Source organism: Biomphalaria glabrata, chromosome 13 (genome assembly GCF_947242115.1).
Source record: "Biomphalaria glabrata chromosome 13, xgBioGlab47.1, whole genome shotgun sequence".
Taxonomy (NCBI): domain Eukaryota; kingdom Metazoa; phylum Mollusca; class Gastropoda; family Planorbidae; genus Biomphalaria; species Biomphalaria glabrata.
Genome location: NC_074723.1, coordinates 8635794 through 8656414, shown reverse-complemented (window position 1 = coordinate 8656414; position 20621 = coordinate 8635794). Strand labels below are relative to the sequence as shown.

At 36.7% G+C, this 20621-nt stretch overlaps 1 long non-coding RNA gene across 1 annotated transcript in view; it reads left to right on the top strand.

Moving 5' to 3' along the window:
- The window catches only part of LOC106056077 (uncharacterized), a 193685-nt gene that overhangs the window by 138350 nt on the left and 34714 nt on the right, over positions 1-20621 (top strand). The window contains exon 3 of the long non-coding RNA XR_008774453.1: positions 15526-15604. This is a non-coding gene — a long non-coding RNA (uncharacterized LOC106056077). The remainder of the gene's footprint in view (positions 1-15525; positions 15605-20621) is intronic.

Genomic DNA, 20621 nt, shown 5'->3' with positions numbered 1-20621 from the left:
AAGGGGGTGGGTGTTCTGTCGGGCTGGTGGCTTTTAAGTGTCGGGTATGTTTTTGTGTGAGTTTGTGTAGCTGTGTGAGTGGGATAAAGTGTTGCGCGTGGAAGTAAATGTATGTGTGGGTGTTAATGTGGGAGGTGTAAGTGTGTGGGGGTAACCGAATGTGTGGGTGTAAGTATGAGTAAGTGTTTGAAGTGCAAGTGTATGTCTGGGCGTGAGTGTGTATGTGTTGGTGAGTGGGTGTAAGTGTGTGTGTGTGTGTGGTTTTAATAGTGTGTGTGTGTGTGTAGTGAAAGCGATGGGAGGACAACATAATAGAATGGACGGGCCTGTCATTGAAAGAGGTTCTGACTAAGGTAAAAGACAGAGAGGAATGGAGAAAGACTGTCGACGAATCTTGCATGGTGCCCCACGGTCCAACAGACTAAGGGATAGGTAAAGGTAAAAAGTGTAAGTGTGTGAGAGTGTGTGGGGGTGTAAATGAAAACAAAATGAGGACTGCTGGACCAAATCGCAAGTTCAGTGAAAACTATTTGCAAGGTATTTTTTTATTCCATTGAAAGCAGCCTGTGTTGAGTTGTTTGCAATGAGAATCTGACCAATCAGTGTGTAATGCCATCCATACTCCAACGCAATTTTACAACTAAAGACACAGATCATAAACAAGAACACAGTAATAACTAGCGTAAATATTCAAACAACAAATACCCAAAAAGAAGTCCAAATAGTTATTGCTATTATAGACTAAATTTTAGTTTGCGTTTACTAGTTCAAAAATGAATGTTGTGCTTTAAAAAAAAAAAAAGCATATGAAGCCCAAAAAAGAGGCGAAGAAAAGAGGCCTAAGGCCTAAGGATTCTACGATGACAAAGCTAAAATTGAATAGCGCAAATTCTGAGGTTTCCTAAAAAAAATTGTTTTTATCTAAACAGCCAACGAAAGCATTCATCGGAAGATACCCCGTTCTGTCCTTGTCGTCGGGAAGAGACGCTGGAAAGCGTAGGATCATATCGCTGTTTAGAATTAAACCTTCATGAGATCTAGATCTACCCAACAGGAGGAAGAATTGATGGAGTTTGACAGAGAATCATTTCCAAGAAATGTAACGTGTGACATCATTCTGGTCTCTGAGGAAGTGAGAGCTTTGGTTTGATCTTTAAAACAAAAGACTCCGGTATTTAAACCCAATTCTTTAACAATTCAAAGTTTTGATTACTTCATTTTTACTTGAACTCTAGACCGCTCCTTCGCACCCTCTAGTAACAGCCACTGCCTAGAAGTACTTTGAAAGTAGCCATCTTTAATTTCTGGAACACAATTTAATCTTCATTGCTTTGGTCTTTTTTTTTAGCAAAGACGCAATTAGTTTAGTGTGAAATGTCTGTCCGTATGTCCGTCCGTCCCGTTTAGATCTCGTAAACTAGAAAAGATAGTGAAAATCCGACATCATAATATTTTAGTCCATTCAAAGTTCTGATGCAACGACTACTTTTTCTTTTCTGAAAGCGAAAAATCTAATTTTTTTATAATCATTTATGCAAAAAGTTTTATCATAAAAATACACCACTTTTACAATTATTCACTATTAATAGTAACAAACACTGGAGGCTCTTTGGTAGGGGTGAGGACTACTCGCCAAATTTTTAACACATTTATACTAACGGTTGTTTATTTTTGTGAATAAAATTATTTTTTTTACATTTGTATTGCTAAATTAAGTAAGTTCTGTTATACTTCTTCTTCTTCTAGCCAGCTTTATTGCTGCTGAGCTGTGAGCTCTTTTGCAGACTGCGCCAAGGAAAAAAGTGTACTGTTTTCTTCAGTTGTTCAGCACTGCCGTCTGTTTAAGGTGGATTAGGGAGGGGCATTCAAAGAGGATATTGGTTTACGGTTTCAAAGAGTTGTGAGCAGTGTCTGCAAAGGGGGAGTTGAGTGGAGTTTATTTTGTTCAGATGGTAATTTAATAGTGGTGTGTGTCCTGTTGGAAAATTGTAGATTGTTCTTTGCGGGGGAGGAAGTCTGTCATACTAACTACTACACATACACGAAAAAAATGTTTACTTTATTTAAAGAGAAATAATCTATTTAGTATGCATATAAGTTGGACATAATTTAAAACAACAATTAATAAGTAATTTTTCATATTATAGCGTGAACTGCAATTGTAGATTCCAATTATAAAACACTTAACTAAAGGAATTTTTTTTTGAGGAATTAGAGATTGACCAGTTACAAAGCAATTAGATCAATTAGATATTCATTATAAGACATCAGTTAGGCCAGGTTCACATTTAACTCCACATTCACTTTCACCTATCCTTTGGTTTGCTGAACCGCTGGGGCGCCACACAAGATCTTTCAACCTTCTTTCTCCATTCTTCTCTGTCATTTGCATTTGACCGAATTTAATTCTGATGTTCTTTGTTCTTTCCGAAAATATTGATACCTGCCTTTTTACCTGCCTGGGTGGACCACTTCGGGGGCCGATTTTGAGTTTGTGTTCCCACACAAACTGTCTTTGTAACCTTGTTTTTTATCGCATTTTTTTTTTCATTAAGAACTCTCTAATAAAAAACCCACAAAGATTTGTGAAAATGAAATTAACTCACTCTTACAATCAATAAACTAATACAATTTATTTCCTTTCCAGAACAAAATATTATGAACGGGATCGATTGGGTAATTCTTATCGTCTGTCACTCCTAAACCACCTCTCTCTCTGTCCTTCCTCCTCTCTATGTCCTCCTCTTCTTCTCTTTACTTTTCGACCTCTTTTTTTCCTCCCCCACCCATATGTGTCATTCTCCGAGGACATTTTAGTTTCTTTTTTCTCGGTTACCATATAGAAAACATTTAGCTTTCAAAAAAAAAAACATACATTTGGGATATCAAGAAATTCTTGAATTGTCTTTCCTTTAATTAGATTTCTATGTCCTGATCTAGATTTTAGATAATAGAATATTGAAGACACGCTTATATATATATATATATACTAGATAAGGATTTTTTTAAGATAAAAAGCAACGCCATTTTTTTTTACATATAGGCTGCTTCGAATTATTTATCGAATTTTATATTGTTTTTGTTTTTTTTAGCCTTGTTTTCGTTGTTTTTTGTTTGTTTATTATTACTTTTATTTTGTAGGCAAGTGTAACAAAGCATAGTATCAAGGCCATTTGTTATAGAATTTATCAATACTGACCTGCAACGCCACAACCTGTGGGCAGTTAAAACCAATTGCTCGTTCCCACGTCGTACCTACCTGTGACGTGGCAACGAGCAAAACTGCCAACAGGTTGTGACGTTGCAGGTCAGTGGTCAAGCCTTCCATGACGATTTGTCTCGCTAGTAGGCACTGCTTTCTGAGCTAGCCTTGGACCTCGTTGACGCAGACGCAGAAACAATACAACTAGAATGGCGCCATTTAGTTGTGGTAACGAAGGGATACAAATGTACCTATGACGTCATGTATTTATGTGCTCTAGAATCGATTAGTGTTGATAGATGTAGGGCAGAAACCTATCGTTATGACACAATGGATCAGACTCGTGCAACAACTACATAATGAGACGCGAGCACACCATCTCGGTTCATTGGTTCGTCGAATCCCTTCAGTTCATTGAAAATTCTACTATGGCTTTAGAAAAAAAATTATTTTATGTGAAATCAATATGATTTAAACATAACCATTCTTCTTGGATTTATGTAATTGGTTATTTTTCAAATTAAAAAATATAAAAATTGCCACTCACTTTAATTTTGTTTCGTTGTGATCTTAATGCGAACGTGTGTTTGTTTCCCCTGCATTTAGTCAGAAAAATCAAGGGGGAATAATTGTTAGACGTAAGGTCTTTAAAAATGGGCTTTGTCGGTGAGTTTCATGATAATTTTTAAACACAGCGACCTTCACCTTGTTTAGTATTTCAGTTTTATGAGTCAGTTTACGAAAAGAGGGTTATGTAGTCATGTTAATTGGAGAAGGCTTATTATGGAACCTGAAGCAAAAGTAGAGGTAGTGATGGAGGAAGATTTGAAAACATTCTAAAATAAATAAACTTTTAAAAAATACGTTTTAAAAACACTTACAACTGTATAAATATATCAATTAGCTTGGATCAATTATGTAATTAAATTTGTCATAATCCGATGCGTCACTCCTGACTGACTAAAATAAAATTCACTCTACATATACCTAACCTGGTGATAGAGACTAAACAGAAGAATTATTAGGCCATCAAAATCTTTTTTTAAAAACTTGATGATGCTCCGAAAGCTGCTTTACATTATATTGTGTATTGCTAATAGTAATAAATACTGTCGAATAGCGGAATTTGTTACGCAGTGCATGATTCAATATTGCCATGGTGTATGCCAAGGTGTATGCCAAGGTGTATGCCAAGGTGTATGCCTTTTTAAGAAAAAAGAAGAAAAAAAACTAATTTCATCTCGAAAAACTAAAACATCTTGAGTTGAATCAATACATATTAATTTTTCATCACTGTTCATCTCAAAGATTAGTATCTGAAAGTATTGCCCAATTACAACGGACGTATCAGTGTGAATGATACTGCGCAACTGGTATTATTTAAAATTTAAATTGTTAACTACCAAAATAGAAACATGCGTTGAAGGGAACAATAATAGATATTTTTCTCAAATTTGTGGAAGGTCTTGGAATTTTGAATAGGCAATATTACGAAAAAGCGCTCCAAATATGATAGGGAAAATCGGGAATCGCTGGGGATTTTCAATTGAAACCACCTTGAGTAGAGTTATTTTCCTGCTCTGCATCAAACATCAAGACATCCATTGTAAAACTGCCTATAGACTATTACAAGAATTCCTTAATTCTATGCAATCTGAATACTCCGCTGTGCCTTGGTGCACGAAAGTAAGATGACTTAATGCACGAAAGTAAGATGACTTAATGCACGAAAGTAAGATGACTTAATGCACGAAAGTAAGATGACTTAATGCATGAAAGTAAGATGACTTTGTGCACGAAAGTAAGATGACTTAATGCACGAAAGTAAGATGACTTAATGCACAAAAGTAAGATGACTTTATGCACGAAAGAAAGATGACTTAATGCATGAAAGTAAGATGACTTAATGCATGAAAGTAAGATGACTTTGTGCACGAAAGTAACTTAGTGACTTAATGCAGGACGCGATATCGATCGAGTTTAGGGAACTAATGAAACAAAAGATTTTTTCTTCACGAGAACAATTTGATCTGCGAAATGGTAAAATATTTGAAAATTCTGCATGACCGTCACATTGTGCATTTTCACTGATCTTCTATGTCACTGGAGGTCACTTACAATGGCTGCGGGATACACATTTTGAGACCAAAAGAAATTTAGTTGCCGAGGACAGACGTAGACGCCGAAAAGAAAATCTAAATCGAATACCGGCGGACAATGGTTATGCCTGTGCTAGATGTAGCAAAATATGTATGTCACCGCTGACAAGCATTTTTATTATTACTATGTCACGCAAACAAAATTAAATAATTGGATACCAAAAAAAAAAATCAATTACGAAAACGGTTGCAAACGACAGCTTCTATTTAAAAATCGGAGAGCTACAGACCGCCCTGTCTTATTTCATGAGTTGAAACTCACAGACTGTGGTAAAGCAATACAAGAGTAGGTATTATTTAGTATAGCTTGATAACCTCATGTGGAATTTAAAAGAAAGTTTTTAACACTTCTGTCTTATTGAAAAGGAGTTGGCTACTTTCAGAATGTCTTGAAGTGTACTATGTAAGGAAGGTAAACCCGACATGCAGCTTGAATTGATCGAATGAAAACCAATTTTCAAAAAGATTTGCGCAACAATTGAATCTTCATATACTTATGATGCATACACATGTACGAACTGTGGCAAAATCTGCCTCTCCCGAATTGGCTTAATTAGCCACATTAGATTGAAATCAAAACCAGTGACTCATCTGGGCGTATCCATTGTCTTCCGAGGCAGAAGGAGCCATATATTTATTTATTTACTTATTTATTTTTATTTATGAGCAGGCAAGAAACGTGTGTCAGAATTACACGACGAAGAATTCAGTTTCCTCTTAAGAAAAACAACCTCCCAATCAGATCCCAATAGTGACAAACTATTATCGAAACACTCGCTGCATGAATTCATACACACCATTAGCTTAATTAGGATAGCTTTAGATTTAACGTACAATTTCTGTTTTGTTTTGTTTTTTATAAAGGCCTGCCAAAATGTTTCCCGTAAGTTTTCGGCCCGCTTCTATAACAGTTTGCCTGAAACTCAAACTCATCAAGTCAAGGTGGGGGTTTTTATCGCGCATGTACACGAATCACTGAGAATGTAGGCCCTGTGAGAAAGTAACCCTACACCTGGTGACAATAATCAAACAATCGCAGTCAATATCTGATATGTATATTATTTCATTTTCTGTAGTAGGAATTTTTCTAATCTTATAAACAAGAATACAACAATAACGAGCGTAAATATTCAAACAAAAGATACCCAAAAAGAAGTCAATTTATTTATCATAATATTAGGCTCATTTTAGTCTGTGTTTATTTTAAGGAGTATTTGTTTGGTGCTTTAAAAAAGCATTTGCAAATTTATTTTTATCTAAACAACAAACTTAACCATTCATCTCATTAGCATAAAAGCAATAGAGTCCAGTGGCACCATCGCCATGAATCAATCATGTGCTAATTATGTGATCCGGCCCGGATATCTTTAGCAAATAAAAAAAAATAATAATTGATAGAGCCGAAAATAAGCAAGTGATTTATCGATTTACGAAAAAGTTTGTTTTTTTGATTGGCTGAGATTCTAAAAACTCTATTTGGAGGCCCTGGAATCTGTATTTAATGAGAGAAACAATTTGTTAACGACAGAAGACATAATTTTAGTAGTTGTTCCGAGTTCTGAGTCATTTTGTGTGCGTGCGTGTGTGTGTGCGTGTGTTTGTGCGTGCGTGCGAGTGTGTTTACTCGTTATTGTGAGTGCAGGGGAGACTACGGGACTGATTCAGTATGACGTTAAACACAGTTATTTACTCTTTCAAAGCAAACAAACCTCCACACTCTGATTCAGTTGTTTGAAAACACCCAAGAGAAATTTCTCTTTACACGGAACACGCACACAACAGACATACACTCAACATACATATACAGAACATACACATTTCATTAGCTCGTCAGTTCTAGATCTAAATTTAATGATAAAATACCTTTGCTTTGACTTCTCCAATGAAACATACGTCACTTCCGTGTCTGAGCCTCTCGGATAGTATTAACTTAACATACCTTCACCAAAGACCTAAACTTTTCTCTTTGTCGACCGTCTTTCTCCATTCGTTTCTATCTTTTGCCATGGACACAATTTCAGTCACTGACAGGCTTGTCCATTTTTTGATGTCTTCCCATCGCTTTCTCTGTCAGCCTCTTCTTCTTTTTTTCCCTGGTACTGTTCCCTGAAGGAAGATCTTTGCGAGCCATGAAGACCTTGTGATATGGCTATAGAGTTTAAGAATGCTGGTTTTTTTTAATGGTAATTTGCAGGTCATTGTGGGGGTCCAATTGCTGTATTAATCCTGCTTTTAATCTCTACAATTGTGGTGTGGTCTTTGTACATAATATCCAGGATCTTTCTGTAGCATCTCAGTTCCGTTGTTAGGATCCTCCCCCTCTCTAGCTCTGCAGTCTGCGCACAAGATTCGCAAGCATATAAGAATGTGGCCGTGACCAGGGAGTGCATCAGTCTCTGATTTTAATGTCGAGGGCTATGCAACATAAGCTATAGCTTCAGGCCCCAACTTATCAGATGCGGCCACCAGAAAATTGTTTTGAAGAAAAAGCAAATGAATAAATTATGTTATGTGGATTACGAGGGGCTCCATATGTCAAACAGCTTAGGGCCTTATCAAGTTTGAATCCGGTCCTGGGTGTGTGGGTGCATCGAGTGTCAGATGTAATTTTTTTAAAAGAAAGATTGATGAAGAGGAAGGGATGTAAAGGGGTGAAAGGGAGTGGGGACTGATTATTGTGTGTTCTAATGTTCATAGTTTTGATGTGACTTGAAATATATTGTCTAAATCATTCGACATTTTGTTACTTGAAAGAAGGAAGGTGTAACAGAGTTGCTCCCCGTAATCGCTATAAAGATCAACTCAGGCGCCATTTTGCCCTCACAGGCAAAGAGAAAAGTAGCTGGGAGTAGATGGCATCTAAAAGAGACTGTGGGAAAGTCGCCACGAAAGCCTCGGGACACACATTGAGGCCCCAAAAAAAATAAAGCAGCAAGTTTGGCTAGGAGGATAAAACCGCTGGGCTAAGGCTTGGCAACCTAACAAGGGGGGTCGAGTTCGAATCCCGTCTTGAGCAGAGTGGTTTTTACTTATCACAGAACCCCCCTCCCTCCCCCACTGGTCCACAAAAACATTGGACCATAGCGCACTGATCATGCTATAAGCATAAAAGATGCGCTATATAAAACAAAACAAAAAATATTCATATTTTTAAAAGTCTCTCTACGTTAAACTAGAAAGCTGTATATATCTTACATTGAAGCCAATGTTGTATATAGTACGATAAAATATAAGTTATACCCCTACAAGAGCTACAACCCAATGCACAGTCTTATCACCCCCACCAGCACGCGCACACACCTACGCAAGACTAACAGTGCAAATAAATATTTTCAAAAGCATCAAGCATCTCTTTCTCCTAATGAAGTATTTCAGTCTTGATTTTGACCTTGTTTACGTCGTCATAAAACACAATTAACAAGAATAGAAAAATAAATAATTATTGGATTCTTAAAGAATTGGATTAGACAAGAAAACCTTTGGTGCGAAACAGTCCCCACAGGTTTTTGGAAGAATTGAATTTTGTAAAAAGATTTGGAGAGTTTTGAATATTATTTTTATGCTGCAAGTTACATTTGTTTTAAATGTACAGTCAGTCAGCCTTTGATTTGGCTTTCATATATAAGGTTGTCGGACTGCCTAATGATACAATTGAATAGATATGGTTAAAAAATGAACAAAACTAGCAGCAAGTTCCAGAAACTTGGTAACGGGACTATTTAATAATGTTGTTGTTTTCTAACTTCAGAAATCAATTTGGCAAGCGTCTTTTTGTTTAGGCTACATTAACTTTTCCAGAAATCAGCCACTCGTTTTCGGAATGTCTAAAAATAGCTCGGAGGACTTTTTCAAGACAATTTGGAAATTTGGTTGCTATGGGTATGATCTGTGTAGTGTAATTGAGTTGATTTTCTGCGTGCGTCCAGCGTGTCAGAAGGTCATGCCCAGTGCGTGTGTTTCATGTCCAGTGTGTGTGTGTGTGTATAGACTGCATCAGTGTTATATGAGACGTGCTGGTTTCATCCAGTGTTTTCTGTAGTCTAATTTTGTCGAATAAAGCCATGGTATTGGTATATCAGTATCTGTTGTTTCATTACAATCTGCAAACTTAGCTAAAGGAAAAAAAACGAAATGAATTGTGTTTTTCCATTATATGAATGTTTAGTGTCACTTGATAAATCTAATTTTATTGAAACTATTGATAGGGTATTGTAATTCAAAGATACATTAGAGGCAATACTCGGTCGTTTGTTTGTAGCTTCAACCAGCTAGTACAGCTCAACCAGTGTAGGCGTATTGTACTCTTGAAATAAATTTAAACACGCTTCCTTTTAAACTTAAACTTAGTACAAATTGTATTTACTACTGTACACATCTTTCAACTTCCATGTAGAGAAACATGTTAAAAATGACCTTGAGCAATTTAAAACAAAATATAACTTTCACATCAGTATTTATTCAGTGGAATAAAGACAGGCCACCCCGTGGTTTCATCAGAATCTATTCAGCGCACACAACCAAACCTATCCGCCCACCTTTACTCATGTTTATTTTTTCAGATACACACACACAGTCCATAACAATCATTTATTTAACCAAAGAATTCAATTTAAGATGTGTATTTCTGTGTTTTTGTGCCACTATATTTCTGTGTTGAAATCTTTACAGATTTGTGTAACACTTGTGTGAGAACAAATAATTATCAGTATCGAGTCATCCCGACATATGATCTACACTAAACCGCCTTGACTTCTGCTAACATTTAAATTCTGTGTTTGTAAAGGCTGGCCTTCTGCTCAAAGCTTATCATTTAAAGTTTTTGAAAGTTAATCGGAAATTCCACCCAAACACAAATAGAGGCAACTGTTTTGCAGACGTTCTCACCCCCCCCCCCCATTTTCCAATGGAACCAAAGCCTGTTTGCTTACGTCAGTTCCTGTGTTGTCATAATTAAATATGAAAGTTGTTTCCAAGCAGACGACACTAACTTTCAACGATTTATATTTTGTTTCGGTCTGATAAGCACCGTCGTCTGCCAGATGATTGCATTGTGACCACTGCCAGGCAAAAACAATCGAGAACACCAATTAAATATTAACAGTGACCGTCTGATCAACAGATATGATTATTTTTGAGCATTGAGTTTTGGTGTGGACATTTTTATGTAGACTAATCATCTTGTTTAATCAAAGCTGCATTTGTACTCTGTAACAATTGAGTTTTACTTGCTAGACAGTATAGGAAACAAGAAAATTAAAAGACAACTCCTTCTTTATACAACTTATAGAGCAATTACTTTGATCTTGAAAACGAATGAATGCTACATTTAAAAAATGGAACATTTTTTTTACCCCGCCCCATTCCCACTTACCCTCCCCCCTTCCTCTTCCCTAAAAAAGTGAATGCATGAATAATAAATCTATTAGGCCTGTAGACTTAGAAAACGTTGGCGAAATGTTCTTGTACATTAATTTAACACCTTAATAAATAGGGCCTACATCCAGCAATACCAGAGGACGTGATGTGTTCAAGATGAAGATATCCTAGTCCTCCAGCCACAGTTAAATACATTTTATTTATATACTTTGAAAAAATTGTAACGGTGAAACATTTGTCTAGATATACAACAACAGTCACATTTCTAAGAAATCGTCGAAGTCGTTTATGTATATAAATATAGAGACAGACAGACAGACAGACAGACAGACAGATAGATAGATAGATAGATAGATAGATAGATAGATAGATAGATAGATAGATAGATAGATAGATAGATAGATAGATAGATAAGATAGATAGATAGATAGATAGATAAGTAGGTAGGAAGATAGAATTTCTTGAATGTATGCTGGACATTGTCACACTTTAAGCGGACTGGAAAGGGGGAGCTGACCCCTACCAACTGGATTGAGGTTATTAAACTAATTGACTTAACTGCTAGATTCAAATTTTGTTCTCTAGACTTGTTCTAGATTGGAAGCAATCACATTAACATTTATTATTCTGCGCACTTCAAGGCCTATAACTCAAGTAACGTCTAGGGAGCACGAGTTATTGATCTTTGTTACTTTTTTTTTTAAATACATAACAGTTAAAAAGTAGATCTATAATTCTATATATATATCATTGGATCCCAACATTGGAAAAGGAAGAGAGTGACTTCTGTACAGCCCTTTCTGGATTTCCGACTTAATCAAGTGTATGCAAGTCGAGAGTGATGTAGATGTTTAGGTAGTCAGAACCTGGGCCTATTTCGGAATGTTTATTAAGGGGGCTGGGGCTGCAGATGCGATGCCAAAATTAAATTGAATTTTTTTTTTATTTTAAACACATTTTCTTATGCTATTTTTGATGAGTTGCTCAATTGATCATGACCTCTGGTATATTTATAGCATTTGTCCATTGCTTGCTGTGTTCTTTTTGAATACACATAAAACACTTAACACAATTAAGGTGGAGTGTATTTTCAGAAATAAAGATATTAGTTAGTAATAAATAAAATAATACAATTTGTTGCACATTTTAAAGTGTTTGTGTTTTCTAAAATGCACATGAAATCAGTGGCGTAGCTAGGGTGGGGGAGTGAGGAGGACAACAACAACAACAAAAATGGTTCACTCCTCTGGCATAGAAAAAAAAAATTACGAGTTTTTAAAAAAAAAATGAGAAGAAGAAAAGAAACTATCAATTTAACAAGACCCTTCCTTCGGGAGATTGAAAAGTTTTGTGAGCGTCCCACAGTTCAACAATGTCTTGAGAAACAATAGCTTGTCGCTGAACAAAAAGTGGAGAAAGATTAGGAAGAAACACTAAAACTCACTAAGGACACTTGTTCTTTGAATTCAACAATCACGGTTCCACAGTTCACAAATTCGATGTCCTTTTTATTTTCTCCAGAGTTTGATGTATTTTAAGAATCTCTGTCAAGTTACAACTAATCCCAGGAGTAACTAGTTATATATATTTTTAAAAAGTTTCCCTTTCAGACCTTGCGATCTATAGGGCAAATGATGTAAAGGTCATGATTCTGTGACCCCCGGTCAACTAGGGTGTCGTGTGGCCAGCACAACGAGAGCCGTTACTTTTCCCCAATTAATGTCAGGTAGAGCTGGGTGGCGCCCAAAGATCCCGAAATTAAAAATTGCAGTCTTTACCAGGATTCGAACCCGGGTCCTTCGGTTCGGAAGCCAAGCGCTTAAACGCTCAGACGAGAAGTAGCTAGTTATACTAATATATACTGTTTTTGTAAGCCTTGGTGCTCAGACGTAGAACGGCTATGGCTCGTCTTATTGAATACTTCCTCTTGTAATTGTCGAGCCTAATTCTGGAGGAACATTCATCACCCGTGTAGGTGCCGTCTGCTTCAAAGCTATAGGAGCCAGTTATTTCCCTTTGGCTAGTTTTTCCTAGCAGATATGGTTGCCATCGCCGTCTATACAGGGCCGGATTTGAGGGTGAGCAGGCGGGGGATACAGCCCCGAAGCATTCCATAAGAAAGGAGCCTCCACAAAGGAGATAAAAAAAAGTACATAGGAATTTCGAAGGGTCAGAAACTTCAAACTTTTTTTTTCTTTCTTTTCCACATTTTCACGGCTGGCAAAAATGTGATTAAGAAGTGTACGTTTGTAGCTTGCTGGGAACAAGTAAATACAGCTTCGAAATTACGACAGTGCGTTTAGCAATGGATTTGCCCTCTACAAACGAAAAAATATACACATGTTAAAGTAAAATATGCATATTAGATATTTTTTGAAAGGAAAGTGAAATTATATCTACAAGATCTCTATTTCTTTATTTCAAACTACAGCATGATTCTAGGTATTTCTAGGTATTTTCTTTCATAAGTAGATCTTTCATAAAACTTTCGAAAAACTGTAAGGGCTTCAACAAAAATCCTTCTTCTGGGGCCTCCGCTTACTTAAATCCGACCCTACTTCCATAGCTGGCCTCGTCACCACCACCTCTCTTGGTATAGTACGGTCTAGGTCCATAGTTTGCCCAGTCACCACCACCTCTCTTGGTATAGTACGGTCTAGGTCCATAGCTGGCCTAGTCACCACCAGCTCTCTTGGTATAGTACGGTCTAGGTCCATAGCTTGCCCAGTCACCACCACCTCTCTTGGTATAGTACGGTCTAGGTCCATAGCTTGCCTAATCACCACCAGCTCTCTTGGTATAGTACGGTCTAGGTCCATAGTTTGCCCAGTCACCACCACCTCTCTTGGTATAGTACGGTCTAGGTCCATAGCTTGCCTAGTCACCACCAGCTCTCTTGGTATAGTACAGTCTAGGTCCATAGTTTGCCCAGTCACCACCACCTCTCTTGGTATAGTACGGTCTAGGTCCATAGCTTGACAAGTCACCACCACCTCTCTTGGTATAGTACGGTCTAGGTCCATAGTTTGCCCAGTCACCACCACCTCTCTTGGTATAGTACGGTCTAGGACTGTCTCATTTTGGGTTTGGGGATGAATTTCTGATTATCTGACTTCAAAGTCTTTAAGGTAACGATAACAGTGAAAGAATCTCGACCATTCTGTCACAAGAATATCGCGAGGAATCACGTTAGAGAAGACGTTTGGAAATTTGGAAGATTTTTGAGTCGATATTTTATAGATGTTTTATTTATAAAAGGCCTTATTAGAAGAAGAAATGCCATCTCTTATTTACAATATTCTAATTATATTTTACATTAATGTCCTTTTCCTTGTATATTCAACATGGATTGATAATTCCAAGAAAAATAAAATAATTTTTAGACTCCAGAAAAATAAGCGGACAGGCTTCGTCTACACCTTTTTTTGTTGTCTTGTCAGGACGTCAATTTCCTTGAGATGACGTCAATTTCCTTGAGATTACGTCACGCCACTAGCACAGTTTGAGAAACGCTGTTTTAACCCTTAAAACGCGTGTGGTAGTTTAGCCTCTGAACATCACAATTGTAATTCCATTTTTGTATGCACTCATTCTAAAACAGCTCAGTACTTCAAGAGTTAATGTGTTGTCCGATTGCTGCCACTGAGCACTATCTGTATTGATGTTGGTGACCAAGTTGGGCAGAGAAAATTTAGACACTTATTTGTTACATGTCAGTTATTTCTACATTTCAAGGCTTATGATCAGTCCCGCTTTGTGTGTGTGTGTGTGTCATATTTTACCTTTTATCAATGATGTATTAACATGCCCAAACTAACGCTGATTTGTAAAAATACTGTAGACTACAGTAAACATTTCATATTACCGTCCCCTTAAGCCATACATGACGACCATGAATATTTTTCCTTTAAAGAGAAAAAAAGTGAGAGGTCAATAAATGTGTGTAATGTATCGCTTCCTAGTCACCTACCTGTCATTGTCAAGTGGTCAGTCTGGGCGATTCATTGGAAGTGGTTGGTGAAGATTGAAAGTGGTGAATATAAGACGGGGGATGGAGAGAATCATGGGATAGTGTGTGGAGGCGGGGCGAGACGAATAAAACGGTTCCTTTTTATCTTACCTCTTATTTCATCGCTCATGGTGTGAAGTTGGGGGGTAAATGAATTCAAGTCACATTTCTACGAATATAGTTGATGTATTGGAGACCAATAATATTTTTTTTATTTATTTACTATATATATATATATATATATATATATATATATATATATACATATATATATATATATATATATATAATGCAGGTCTTTTAAGGAAGGAAATACTATATAATCTTACAATGAAAAAATCTCAATATATTCAGAAGCCTTTAAAGCAGAATTTCAAATAAAAAAATTTATTATAATATTTTTTTAAATTACATATATACGCCAAGGGACCATATACCACAGAAAACATTGTAACATAAAGGTTTTTATTTTCAAGTTTATATTATCCACTCACTCCGTCTGTCTTTCTGGAACAAATTTTATAGGCGTTATTTCTACCATTTAAAACTTTGCACAATTATTCATTGTCCCTAACAACAAGTGAATCAATTTTAAAAAATCAAAAACATTAATTAATCAATTAGTAGTAATTAATACATGTGTTTGAAAGAGAAAAGAAAATAAATCTTACAGTATTGAGATCTTTGGTTACGAATGTGCAGTTCTTGCTCTTATATCTCTTATATAAGCTTTTTTTTTTTTTTATTAAAGTATTTTGTATATTTTGTTTTACTTCTAGACCAAACTGTACAGAGGAAGGATTCTGTTGACAAAGTGAACGTCACAGACAAGGAAATAAATAAGCTCTGCAGACTCGGGTAAGATTTGGTTAACATTTTCTCTGTAGATTTAAGTTCACCATAATCAAAACATGTGTGTTTATTTTCGCAGCATTTGCACTAGTGTCTTTTTGTCAATCTCCATCTACCCATTATCTGTGTCGCTCCCTTCCGCAACTCTGCCATTCCCAGCTCTCACTCACTCTGTCTCTCTTGATTGGTCACTCCCTATCGCCTTCTCTGATGTGCATCAATTAAAAAAAAGTATAAATCTTAATTCTGGTTCGCATACTCTCTGAGCCGGGCGCTGTTACTGGTCGTTGACATGTAGCACCAAAATGCTGGTAGACAACTAAACTGTTGTAGGCGTAAATCATATGTGGTCTTTATTTACTAATAATATTTGTTCGTACATACGGCCAACTCTGAAACTACATTTAACAATATTTATTTCTGCTGGCACATTTAAAATATTTCCACTGACGGACACTGGTGAGAAAGGTTTTTATTTAGATGGCACTGTCCAGATTGGGACATATCATCAAGTTAAACAAGGGCAAGAAACTGGGGGAATCTTATTCTTTTTTTTTTTCGCTCTATTTTTTTGATGGAGTTATCTCTCGTGTCTATTTTCTTTTCGTGGAGAAAAAAAAAAGAAAAAAAAAAGAAAAAAAAAAGAAACTAATCGAAACCTTGTGTCTTGTCTATGTGGACATTTGATTTCAATTATTTATATATCTATAAGATGTGTGACTAACTGTACTGTAAGGAAGGCTGTGTTGTTTAGATGTTTAAGAAAGACAAATGTCTTGGTGTTGGATTATCTCCTCCTTGAAAAAAATATATTTCTAGATACACTAGGATGGTTATGGAAACCAATCTTCGTTCTCAAAAGCCGATTACATTCGGGGGGTGTCTGATTCATCCAGAGTTGTATTAGCTCTGAGTTTCTTTGCCTTTATTGGTCTCGCTATGATATGTTGTTGTTTATTTTTGTCCTCTGTAGATCGATCGTGACCTAGTTCTTTTTCCCAAGTAAGCGTTGAGTCCACATTACAAAGCTTATATCAACTATGTTGAACCTTCATAAATGGAGAAGACGCACAAAAGATCCAAGAGATCTCTAACAGATTTACATTTTAACACATTTAGTAAAATCACTACCTTTAGAGACATTTTAAACTATAAAAAAAAAAAAAAAAAAAATTAGCAAGAATACAATGAAACACTGAGCCATAACTTCAAACAGTGTTTCCCAAACTGTGTTCCGTGGAACACTGGTGTTCTGTGAGGCCTGAATAGGTGGTCCACGTTAGTCCACAAGAACTACTTAAATAATTGCTCGCAGACCACCACGTGAATTAATTTATCTAAAAAATAAACACAGTGTTTTCGTTAAACACACAGAATGTGAGATGTGTTCCGTTAACGAAAAAGTTTGGGAAACACTGCCTTAGAAATAAAAAAAAAAACACAACCAAATAAATTCGTTAAAGTACTCCATTTTCTCTAGTGCGGATAGAGCATGAAACATTTTGCCTGAATCAGTCAAGAAATCGAACGACTTGGCAGAGTTGAAGTCTCATAATAACAAGCACAACTAGATCAACACATTAACACATGGACACGTATAGGATGTAATATATTTCTCTTGTTAAGGGGAGAGAGAGAGAAAAGAGAGAGGAGAACAAAGAGAGAAAGAGTGAGAGAGTAAGAGAGAAAGATAAAAAGGGAGAGAAAGAAAGAAAGAGAGACAAAGAGAGAGAGAGAGAAAGAGAGAAAACGGCAGTGAAAAGAGATAAAGGAAAGTGGGGTGCAGTGATCTGTAGACATACATTCTTTGAATGGTTAGCCAAATTTGTTTGTGATGAAACCTTTCGATAGTGTTTGAGACTAAAGTGACTGGACCAGATCGTGTCAGAACACGAGAATAGAATGGGAGAAGAAAACAAGAACACTACAGGTCGACCTATTTATCATGTACCAGAAGGAGGTTATTAAGCGGAAAATATTGGTTCTGACCTCTAGTAACAAAATGGGTGACGGTAGAGACAATGCAAGATTGGATCCTGTGTATATGAGTCTGACGTCCTGTTTCCAACATGAATCTGATACTCTGCATATAGCATGAACCTGAGGCCATGTGTCCAGCATGAATCTGTGTCCAGCATGAATCTGAGGCCCTGTGTCCAGCAAGAAGTTGAGGCCCTGTGTCCAGCAAGAAGTTGAGGCCCTGTGTCCAGCATGAATCTAATGACCTAATGACTAGCATGAAAATGACACCCTGTGTCAAGCACGAATATTACGCGCTGTGTCCAGCATGAATCTAATATCCTGTATATAGCATGAATATGACGCCCCGTGTCCAGCAAGAATCTGAGGCCCTGTGTTCAGCAAGAATCTTACGCCCTGTGTCCAGAATAAATCTAATGTCCTGTATATACTAGCATGAATCTGACGCCCTGTGTCTAGCATGAATCTGACGCCCTATGTCCAGCATGAATCTGACGCCTGTGTCCAGCATGTATATGACGCCCCGTGTCCAGCATGACTATGACGCCTCATGTCCAGAATTGATCTGACGCCCTGTGTCCAGCATGAATCTGACGCCCCGTGTACGCCACGAATCGACGCCCGAATGCTCAAGTTTTTGTTCTTTTAAATTTTCTGTAATTTTTGTTTGTTTTTGAAATCGATGAGAACACTTTGTGATTTTAAAACAAAATGGAATCCAATCCAGATAGCTCCTTACACTATAGCCAACAACATGTGACCTGGGTTTTTTTACTGGCCTGTGCCAGAACACATTTGTACGTTGTTGTTTTTTTTCTGGGTTTTTTTTTTCGTGGTGAGAGAGGAGGTTAGCGCGTGACTCAATCATTTATGAATGAAATTGTGTCGCTAGATTTACGTATTTGCTTATAGAGATAGAATGATGTGTAGAAGAGAGAGAAGGAGAGACAGACAGAGTGAGAGAGAGAGAGAGAGAGAGAGAGAGTTTCTGAGCGTCACCATCCAAATTAAACACATGAAACATTCATATGCACAAAGGCGTCGCTCTGGGCTTCAAGAGAGGTGGATAGAATGAGAGATTAACCAGGGATTGACCAGTCGATTCGAGTAATTACAACAAAAAAAAACAAAAAACAATAGTAATAAGAGTATGTCCACTACAAATACATGTTTAAGTATTGACATTGAGCTACATTTCTTCCTGTTTTGACTTTTTAAATCACTGGTAATGCGACAGTGTTTAGTGTGCTTGTGAAAAGGTGTTGGGGGTGGGGGCGGGTTCGAAAAAGGCGCCTCCCGAGCCTGGTTCCTTCCATCCCCTGTTACTGAGATATTTGTGATGAATCACTATGAAACATTCAGAAATGGGTGGCTCAGACCTGAATCTTTTGTATCTACTGTAGCAGACATCCGACCGATAGATGGATGGATTGATAGATTGATTGTATCTATCAGTTGATTGACTGATTGGTTATTTGTTGGTTGATTGATTATAGATTGATTGATTGATTGTAGATAGAATGATTGGTTGATTGATCGATGATAGATTGAAAGATTGTATGTTGATAAATCATTGGATCGATTATTGATGGGTGATTGATTGTAAATAGATAGATTAATTATAGATAGATAGATAGATAGACAGACAGACAGACAGACAGACAGACAGACAGACAGACAGACAGATAGACAGACAGATAGATAGATAGACAGACAGACAGACAGACAGACAGACAGACAGACAGACAGATAGATAGATAGATAGATAGATAGATAGATAGATAGATAGATAGATAGATAGATAGATAGATAGATAGATATTGCTTTATCGATTGATTGATTAAAATCTCGCAAAGACATTGTACTTTTCAACAAAACTATTACATCAGAAAGAAATGCTTAGGATAGGTCTCACATAACAATCTATTCCTACACTTTTTCTCACCAAGTCGTATTCTGGTTTTGACCAAAATATTTCTAGTACGCCTCAAATTTGGTCTAAATTGATTTTTGCTGAATCAGAATCGCTTGACTATATGCACTTCATTGGCCTATTGAAACGACTGACTGGGCTTCTGGCGTTCAAATGTTTATTCTTTACCATTTCAAGCTTCAAAGTTTCAAAATTCTGAAGATATCGTAAAACAAAACAAAAAACTTTTTTTTTTCAATTCGAAATTTTCAGCTGATGGAATCTCGGTTCATTGAAATTGATTCCGTGTAAAATTCCTTTGTGAAGCCTCTATATTAGAAGTGAAAGAAAATTTTCAAGTTTAAACAAACAGAGGATTGTACAAGCACGTTTTGGAATACGTCATTAATGTATCGGAATGGTTATAATTCTTCTAAAAGATGAAATATTCAACCGAAACTATGAATTTTTGTCATGTCAGTAACTTCTCGCGTTCACATTGTTTGAGTCCAAATGTAGCAAATGTAACAAAAGTCAGCACGTCTAGATGTCATCCAACTCTTGGACTTATCCTACATTTTTTTTTAATAGAATTCGTTCTCCCTTTAAAGTTGGTTGATACTCAAGGTTGAAATTACTGATACATTTGATCGACCTAAAACCTGTTATTTAACGACTGAGTAATGAGGACCTTGCGTGCGAGGAGACGGATCAGTCAGATCATGGTCTTACATGGCGAAGAATGAAAATCATGGAAGCTTTTCTCAGTTGTTGTTTGTTTGTTGTTTTTTTTTTACAAAGACAGCAAAACTGTTCAGTGACCTGTCACTAGTTAAAATGTACAATGAAATCAAACTGATAGTATTGAGCAGACTTGACTCTTGAAACTATTACAAATATTTTAAACTAGCTGCATCAATCAAACGTAAACATGTTGAAACAATACATGATTCTATACAATTTGAAGTGTACTTCTTATGTATTCACGACTAGTATAACACGTCTTCCCTTTAGGGTACAGCAGAAAAAAAAAGGATAGAGTCTGAGCCTTAATATAACTCAACCAAAAGGAAGGATTTTAAGGAATGAGAGGCTCCTCTTTGGCCCCACTGCCAGGAAGTCTTCCATCAA